The 10,171-nt window shown below is 37.9% G+C and overlaps 1 long non-coding RNA gene across 1 annotated transcript; it reads right to left on the bottom strand.

Annotated features, from left to right (window-relative positions):
• Nucleotides 1-501: 501 nt before the first annotated feature.
• On the bottom strand, nt 502-9,971 carry LOC309814693. The gene is made up of 3 exons (XR_014295737.1): nt 9,893-9,971; nt 4,265-4,320; nt 502-1,034 (listed from the first exon to the last, which is right to left on the bottom strand). It is a non-coding gene; the product is annotated as an uncharacterized lncRNA (long non-coding RNA).
• Nucleotides 9,972-10,171: the final 200 nt, after the last annotated feature.

Below are 10,171 nucleotides of genomic sequence, written 5' to 3'. Positions count from 1 at the left end.
AAAATCTAAATATTGTGGTGATATGAATACCAACCTCAAAGCAAATATACTCCTCTAATTCTAGTTGTTGGGTCTAGAAGAGCTTTTAAATAAAAAGTGTAATTACATATTACCATTAGTCTGAGTTCTTAAGGGAGCTATGGATCTCACAGCCAGCTTGCATCATATCTGTTCATGCAATTCAACAAATCAACAGATATAAGCAAATAATACATATGTTAAGAAATAACAGAATGTCATTTGATGGCGATACATGCCAGGAAATAATCGTTAAACACACACAAAGAATAATGCTGACAAAAATTTTTTAATGCTTCAAGTATTCTACATTAATAAATTTTAAAGTATTTAACAACTCATGAAACTGGAAAGTTCAACAAAAGTGTATTCACTTGCATGTACATATACATACATAACTAAGTATTTAAAGTACATATTTATATAGCTAAGCATATGTTTATATAACTGAGTATATATAACTAGGTATATATAAAACTTTCAACCTTTAGTCACAGTTATTAGTCATTTTGTAACCAAAACAAAGAAACAAATAGGTTTGAGACCTGGTTAAAGTCAGATGACAATTCCCATAAGAACTCCATCTGTCACTCCTTTTTTTTCTTCCTTCTTATATTTGTCTGCTCAGGTAGCTTTAACAAAATGCAATAGACCAAGTGGCTTAAACAGCACACATTTATTTCCCACAGTTCTGAGGCTGGAAAGTCCAAGATCAAGGCTCCAGCACGTTCCGTTCCTGATGAGAGTTCTCTTCCTGGCCAGCAGGCAGTCAATTTTTCTCTGTGTCTTAACATGGCAGAGAGAGCAGGCTCTCTCTTTTCCTCTTCTTATAAGGCCACTAATCCCATCGTGGGGGTCCCACCCTCATGACCTCAACTAACCCTAATTACCTCCCAAAGGCCCCATCTCCAAATACCACCACATTGAAGATTAAGGCTTCAGTATATGAACTTGGGTGGAGGGGACACAATTCTGTCCACAGCGCTTCTTATCTCTTCATCCATCACTTCTTTTATCTTCAAAATAAAATTATACAAGAGCTGTGAAAACCTTGGGTGGCTAGAGATGTAAACGTATGTGCCCAATGATGCCCGAGGTAAGTGTATTTAGGCAGAAAGGTAGAAGAGTCTGTGGGTGACAGACATCATAAATTAACAGTGATTGTCTGAGAAAAGTGTTTTTATATCCGGTTAAAGTTGGTTTTGCAATACTAATACTCCTATATGTCTTTTAATATGTTTTATATTAAACTAGTAAAATTATATGCACAAACAGTATTAAAAGGCACTTACGAAATGAACATTCCTGGTAGCAGTTATAAGCACAGTCTCCAGAGCCAGATGGTTTAGGTTTGAACACCTGTTCTGCCACTTAATAGCTAACTTTGGGCAAGTTAATAGACCTGTCTGTGCACCAATTTCCTTGTCTGTAAAAGAGGAATAACAACGCTATCTAACTCATATGATGGTTGTGAAGATTAAATGAGCTAATTTATATAAAGCATCAAAATATATATTATGTAAAGAACAATTTCTGGTAGATAGTGAGCACTATATGTTTGTTATTATTAGCAATAAATAAATGATTTTAAAATATGAATATAAGACCCAAAACATGCTCTCAGAGGAGCTTCGATTACAAATAAGACTGGAAATACATATGGAGTTCAATACCAAGTCATGGAACAGTAACCCTAAAAATGCAGGGAGTTTCTGAATTGGTTAAATCATGTCGTTGTGTACCAAGGCTAAAAGTTTTTGAGGATAACCAGAGCAGCCATCAAATCAAATGTAAAGTATATGAAGACATATTTGGTTCATTGCTGAATCCCCAGAACTCAACCAACATCTGTTCAATGTACAAGTGAAGAAATATAAGCACCAACGGAATCATGTCTGCGTGAGGAACATTCAACATAAACAGTGGCAATGAATTGGGCCAGTCAAGGCTTCAGGGAAGCCCACCAGACATCTGGTCAACAGTAAGAAGGGAAATGTTAGTCTGCTCATTTGTGAAGTCTTTATGTTAGCATTAAAGAGAGTAACAAACTCAAATGCTGGCTAAATATATCTAAGAATTGAATACCTAAAGGCCTTGAACTCACCTACACAGAACCTACCTAGAAGCCAGCTGTCAAAGACAATATGAGAAGTCTAGTAACAGGCAATAATTAACCACTCACTCCAACAATGTAGACAAGAAAGCAGATACAGATAGGCCTTCTGCTTGTTCAGCCATTGAAGCCACTTCTTTTCAAAACACCACATGATTCACCTTGGAATAAAGTCCTCAAAAATAAGAGAATCCCAGCTTGAAAAGATATTAGCCCAAAATTTGGACCTGTAATGGAAGCTCTATAGAAAGACAGCTTTGCTCTATTAAGAATCAGCTCTGTCTTTCATTGTTGCAAATCACAATCTATGACTTGCAGCTATAGGTCTGGCTTGCAGAGGGTTTTCTCACAGTGTGATTTTAATGTATAAATAGCTAAAATTTCTAAATCTACAGCTGTTTGAGTATGCCATTAAAGTCTCCAATAGCCTTTTAACGTTCTTTTTCTAGAGTAGTTAAGTGACAGAAAGTTTAGTAAGCATTTCAGTGTGGCTCTATTCTTTTGGCTACTTTAAAGTCTTCCAAATATCCATCTTTTCTACATGTTAATATTTCCAAGTTTTCATATGTTAATGTGTTTTTAGTGTGCCGAATAATGTGATAAATGGCTAAAAAATCCCCTGTTTATTGTCTCAGGAAAGCTGCTTAATTCCTAAAGAGAGACACAAGTAGTGAGCAGGTGAGCCAAGGAATGAATGGGAATTGAAAAGCAGAGTTGGTGGGGATTCCCTGGTGGCACAGTGGTTAAGAATCAACCTGCCAATGCAGGGGACACGGGTTTGAGCCCTAGTCCGGGAAGATCCCACATGCCACGGAGCAACTAAGCCCGTGCACCACAACTACTGAGCCTGTACTCTAGAGCCTGTGAGCCACAACCACCAAGCCCATGTGCCACAACTACTGAAGCCCGTGTGCCTAGAGCCGGTGCTCTGCAACAAGAGAAGCCACTGCAATGAGAAGCCTGCGCACTGCAATGAAGAGTAACCCCCGCTTGCCGCAACTAAAAACAGAAAGCCCACATGCAGCAACGAGGATCCAATGCAGCCAAAAATAAATAAATTTATGAAAAAAAAAGCAGAGATAGTGAAAGCTGGCATTTTAAGTATATTATATATATATATATTATATACATTATGACTATTCCCTTAGCCAGTAAAGGATATTCAAACAGACATAATGTGATTTGAACTCATAAGGTCTCTACTAACAGTATTTTATGTCATAAAACATGTAATTTTTCATTTCTTTGACCATTTTGTCCAACAGCAGAGTGTGACACAATGTACAGCATAAATGAAAAATGAGACTTTGATATTTGCATGGAATTTGCTTGCTCACTAAAAATAAAGTAACTGATTAAGGAAATAAAATAAAAGGCAAGTTACTAATACTTATAGAATACCTATTGAATCTGAATTTCTCATAATAGAGCATAAATGCATTTTGAAGTAGCTTCCCAGATGGTGCTGACATGCAGCTTAGTTTGTGAAAAGCTAGTGCAGACAATCCTGGGAGGTAAGTTAAGGAAGGAAAAAAATCTGAGCAGGTTTAAATACTGTTTTGGAAGAGCAAGTTGAAGAGAGATAATGAGAAAAAGAGATAAAGGGGTAGTCATTGCAAACAAGTTCTCTACAGGGACAGGGTGACACAATGATAAGCACGGAAGAACCACTCGACTGAGACAGGAGAAGAAACCCATGTGTGCACTGCAGCACAATGCATGGAGGAAGCATGGACACACAATTCAATCCATAGACTGAGTGGCAGAAAATTGACATTTCCAGGCTTTTCTCAAAGCCAAGCCTTCTCTTGAGAGCGAGGAAAGATGTCATGAGGTTGGACATTCAATACAAGTGCAGAAAGCTTGAAGTAGCTGATTGCTTTGTAAATTAAGACACTATGTGTTCTTTGTTCTGGACAGGTAAATGAAGAAACCTCTCATTAGTATTTTGTACGTGCCTTAAACCATTACAACTACCATCCATTCAAATATGAACTCTAGGATTGATTAATTGGGCTGGGCAATTAGAATAGCTGAAAAGCCATGTTGAAAGAAATTTATCAAGTTTCAAAGCAGGGCTGGTTGTGACAGCCTTTGTTAGTTGTGGGTGTCATATCATCTGTGATTACCAACCTCTATAATGAATCATTACGATTTCCACATCACAGCTTATTTTCAAAACATTCATTCTGGGGGAGGATGAAAAATTATTCTCTCTATAAACAACGTATTTCTGTTGAATCAACCCAGCTCTTTCATTTGTTTTTGGAGGCTCTAGCAAAGGATGCCTTTTCTCACCTTGCCCAGATTCCAGAATCTGCCCACGTTCCTAGGCTCACGTTCTCCTACCTGCATGTTCAAAGCCAGGAACAGTGCATATCTCTGGCAGTTCTTCCTTAGTCATGTCTCTCTCTGCTTTGATGGATTCCCATGATTAGATTGAGCCCACCCTGATAATCCATCTCCAAATTCTTAACATAATTACATCTGCAAAGTCCTTTTTGGTATGCAATCTAATATATTTACAGGTTCTGGAGGTAAAGATATGGACAAATTTGGGGGAAGGGAGCATTATGTTGTACACCACACTTATTTATCATTTCTTTTCTTTTATGGTAAGTACTTTTAGTGTGTTTTCTAAGAAATTTTTTCCCTAATCTGAGTTTGGAAAGATTTTATCTTCTGTTTTCTAGAATATGTTTTATAGTTTTAGCGTTTATGCTTAGATCTATATCTGTTTCAAGTTAAAACTTGTCTTTTGTGTGAGGTACGGGCTGATGTTTATTTGTCCTATACATAATTAGCTGTTATAACATCATTTGTAGAAGTGATTATAATTTCCTACTTGAGTTACCTTGGTAAGTTTGTCAAAAATTATTAACTATATTTGCCTGGGTATACTTCTGTATTCTCTACTCTGTTCTATTGATTTGTATGTCTACTTTTATGCTGATTACACTATCTTGATTACTGTAACTTTTCAGTAAGTCTTGGACAATCTGGAGCTTTCCCTGGAACTGTTGCTTAAATATAAAAATTTTCTGTGAATTAAAAATTAATGACAGATTTTATTAGGTAATGGTAATAATGAATTGCTGAAAATCTGGCACTTTATCTCCACTTATACAAAAACTGTTCTTTTTTCAGGATCCAGCTGAAAACATTCCCCAGCTGAGACCATACACAACAATTGCTCCTTTTTAGGACATCATAGTATTTACCATCTGTACCAACCATGACATATATTTTATATACTACCTTGTACTTTAAAATAATATATGTGGGGGCTTCCCTGGTGGCGCAGTGGTTGAGAATCCACCTGCTAATGCAGGGGACATGGGTTCGAGCCCTGGTCTGGGAGGATCCCACATGCCGCGGGGCAACTAGGCCCATGAGCCACAACTACTGAGCCTGCGCGTCTGGAGCCTGTGCTCCGCAATAAGAGAGGCCGCGATAGTGAGAGGCCCGCGCACCACGATGAAGAGTGGCCCCTGCTTGCCACAACTGGAGAAAGCCCTCGCACAGAAACAAAGACCCAACACAGCAAAAATAAATAAAATAAATTAATAAACTCCTACCCCCAACATCTAAAAAAAAAAAAGAAAATAAAATAATATATGTGATAATTCCCATTCTAAATGGAAATATCCTCAAATGGATGAAACACACATTTGTATCTCTCACGATTTGCATTTAGCAGGTGTTCAGTAAATAATAGTCAATAACATAGAAGGCTATCTGATAACAAAAAAAATAACTCTTTCTGGGAAGTAGAAGTAGTATACTAATATTTGTTGTCAATAAAAGATGCTTCCTGTACATAACAATATTCTGTAGCACTCACCAAAGCAGAATTGAACGAGAATGGAAAAAATCAGCAGAATGTTATTTAAATACTGGAGAATAACTGAATCACTTTGCTGTATATCTGAAACTAACAACATTGTAAATCAACTATACTTCAATTTAAAAAAAAGATCTAAAAACTTACAGGCTGCTGTCAAACATTGGGGTCCTTGAGGAATCAGTATGGTTCATCTAAGATACTGACTGCTTTTCTTGCTATCCCATTATAATAATTATCCTCATTCCTTGTCCATTAAGTGTTCCATTATTCTTTGTATAGAGTTTTTCAAACTTCTTGAAATATACCTAACAAAACTATTTATGCTGCCAAAATTTCTCTGTCTTCACTAAAAGGATTTTTGTTCAACATTTCAAAAATGTGTAGAATGTGCCCACTCCGATCCCAGGTGTGGTGCTTTGGAAAGATAAGGCATGTGCACAGCCTGGTGAAAAGACAGACACATGTGGACAGGAGGATCAGCGTTCCAGCAGACTTGTGTATGGAGCACAGTCCTCCTACGCATCAGTGACAGCCCTACAGGGGACAAAGCCAAAAGCTGGGTGACCTCAAAGACAAGCTGGATTTCCCAGCAGAAATCCAAGGAATGAAATTACATTTGAGGTGGGACTGCTGGAACTTTCCTTTGGAATACAGTTGTAGTTTTTCATATTCTTCCCTATCAATTTCACATCATCTGTTTTGGATGATCTTTCAGTCTGTTGAGTGTTTTTTGAAGATTCTTAATGAATTACCTAACAATTGGTATGAGCTCATTTGTGAAAGTGATATGAGTGATATGCACTTGTTCTTATATCAATTGGACAAGCCAAGGGCACTCAGGAGGCACGCCTGTGTTAAAGTATGACCCCAGAAACCAAAAAGTACTGACTGGGGGCTGATTAAGTACGGATGACTCTGTGAGTGTCATGAACAAACACTGACACAAGTTTCCGGGTGCTGGGAGTGCTAATTATCGTCTGTAGGTAGTTGGGATGGGAGGGTTGCAAATAAAGTTAAGATTGCCATGTAACAAGGAGGTTGAAGACTCTGATGTCAGGACCTTGCTGTATGCTGTGTCAGTTTCCTAGAGCTGCCATAACAAAACACCAACAAGAGAGTAGCTTAAAACACCAAAATGTATTGTCTCACGGTTCTGGAGATTAGAAGTCCAAAATGAAGGTATCAGGAAGGGCATGCTCCCTCTGGCAGCTCTAGGGAAGAACCTTCTTTGCATCTTCTAGTGTCTGGTGCTTGTTGACAGTCCTTGGCGTTCCTTAGCTTGTAGATACATCACTCCAGTCACATGGCCGTCTTCTCCCTGTGTGCCTTTATTTCATCTTCTCTGTGTTCATGCCTGTCTCTGTGTCTAAATTTCCCCTGTGTATAAGGCCACCAATCATACTGGATGCAGGCCCTCCCTAATGACCTCATTTTAACTTGATAACCTCTATAAAGATTCTATTTTCAAAAAAGGTCACATTCTGATGTTCTAGGAGTTAAGACTTCAACATATCTTTTTTGGGGGAGAGACAATTCAGTCCATAACATATGCCTTACTGAAATACAGATATACAATGTTTACAGAGTTTATTGATCTACATAGGATATGTTTCGTTTGGAGTAATTAGTACTTATTTAGCTCCAACATGCCTAAGAGTGGTTATGTTTTTCAATACGTAACAGAAATCCTGTTTAACAGTATGCTTAAGATCATATTTACAGCTCCATGTTTGATTATTATTCATATTCTATTTGTTGGTGTAGAAACATCTGACAGTTTCCGAAGATAGTGTGCCTTTTGATTCCTCATTGCCATTTCGTGATAGTTAATAATTTTTCTAAATTATACCTTCTGTACTTCATGATGCCTGGTTTTACATAGTAGTTTTAACCTTTTCTCATTCCTGAAAAAATTTCCATTTCAAGCTCTCTTCATAGGGATGGTGGTTCTTCATTCCTAAACCACTGTTTGGAATTTTTATATTTTGTAAGTTTTATAAATCTTTGGTCAAATAGAATAAATGGTGTTTTAGGGCTTATTTATCCTAAGTGACTTCAGTTTTTTGTACACTAACGTGCATTGAAAAGTTTGAAGAGAAGGACACAACACACAATGTTTGCTGTATATATTAGCTCATGGAAACCTTTCACTATATAATATCACACAAGAAACATACTTGGGAATTACTGTCCTAAGTCATATACCTACTATAAAGAAATTAAAATATTACCTTGTTTTCTGTTCATCCCATCTTCTACTTAGTTAAGAAACAAAACAAAACAGAACAAAAAAAACCCACCAGTTTTTTCCATCTCTTTCTCCTGAGTAGTTGTCTAAACTTGGTGAACTTAAGAAGACACGTGTGTGTACCTAGAATGACTTCCTTTGGCTAATCTCCTTTCTCTCACTTGAAAAAAATACTTCTCAGTCTATTAGGTTTGGTTGGGGCCAACCCTGCCCAGGAATGAGTCAGACTGAAGTATTCCACCTTCCTTGGATCGGGGTTGTACACATGACACAAAGCAAGACAGACAGATTTATCCCTGGAGGTTTTACAGTCAAAAGAAAAAGAAGGAAAAGAGAAAAGAAAAAAGAAAAGTAAAGAAGATCCTTGGTTTGCTTGAAAACAGCAAGCTGTGAAAATAATGTAGATATTTCATGTTCAGCAATCAATACGTGCATATCCTTTCCGCCTTGGGAAGCTTGAGTTGATTTTCTAAGTCGGGCAATGGAGAAAGTCGTAACACATGTGTTTCAGGTATTAGCAAGGCATCAATGATTCCTATAGTTCATACTTACCCAAACAGCACTCAATATAATTGAATATTTCTCCATTTGGAAGAGGTCCTAAATTCACACAGAAATAACAATAACTAGCTTTCTTGTTTAGTTCAATTTCTGTTTCTTTTAGGAACTGCATTTGCAAGTGCAGCTAGGCTTTTTCTTCAGAAAGAAAGTCACCTAAGAGCAGAGACGATATGTGGCCCCATTTGCATCTTCCATAAATCTTAGCAGAGTGTTCAATAACTATCTGTTACACTAAATTATTTCTGTGATATCTTAGTAGATAATTATAATCAATAGACTCTATGATACATTAACCGCTCCATCTCCAATTAAAATGTATCCACCGTATCTCAAACACCATACCCATCTTAAGATATTTTACATAAATTGCTCACAATTGAATATCTTGTTGAGGGATTTCCTGTGCCTTTGTTTCTGGCAGGCTGTTTTCCCTTAGTTTGAAATATTAGTCTCTAAAGACTAGTTTCCCTTGAGCAGATTATCAAGATTAACAATCCTGCTGCACTTTCTATTCCGCGAGGAAAGCATTTTACTCAATTTCTCCAGGGAAACAAATGCAGTCTCTACCCTTCCTCATTTGTTTGGCTAAAATGTATGTTATTTCCAGTTGCCTCTGCTGCTGCTGTTATTGTTTTAATGTCCAAATTTTGGAGTTACGTTGTCTGAAAACAATGAGAACATCCCAAGAAAGCTTTTTCTTTTTTTTCTTAAAATACTGGGAACAGTATTCCTACAGGAACTTTTGGAGCCAGAGGCCCTTTTGATCCCTCTTTATTTCCACTCTGTGGGGTTATTAAGATCTTCCTACCCCACCCCTGCCCAGGGTCTCACTTCACAGAAGCTTCAGCAAACATTGTTCGAGCACCTGCTTTCTACCAGTTTCTGCCTTTGACATTGTGGAAACAGCTGAAAAACACACCTTGTCTTCCTTTCACCAAATGTTCTTTCTTTCCTGAACATCAACCCCTGTGGTCTAACTGACTATTTCATGATGCTTCTGCTATTTTAGTTTTTGGCCTGGATTTCTTACAACTCTCTGTGTTGGTTAAGATTAGATTTGGCTGCTAGAATAGAGAATGATTATGGTAGCTTAAACATGACTGACCTTTTTCTCACTCATCCAGTAGTCTGGGTAAAAGTTGTCCAGGGCTTGTAGGGCGGCTCCTGGGGTCTGGTACATGGGCATCTTCCTCGGCCTGGTCGTTCTGCCATCCCAAGAGGGTTGCTTCATCCTCGGGGTCTAAGAGGACTCACTCACACCTGTGATCCTGCCGGTAAGAAGGGAAAAGGGGGATGGAGGGTGGGCCTCATACCCTCCACTCAAAGCCCGCCTGGCCAGAACATGGCTACACTTCTTTGCAGTAAGAGTATAGAAAATGTCATT

The sequence above is a fragment of the Mesoplodon mirus genome (assembly GCF_964341445.2).
Source record: "Mesoplodon mirus genome assembly, chromosome: 13".
Taxonomy (NCBI): domain Eukaryota; kingdom Metazoa; phylum Chordata; class Mammalia; order Artiodactyla; family Ziphiidae; genus Mesoplodon; species Mesoplodon mirus.
This window is presented reverse-complemented; position numbering and strand designations above follow the sequence as displayed.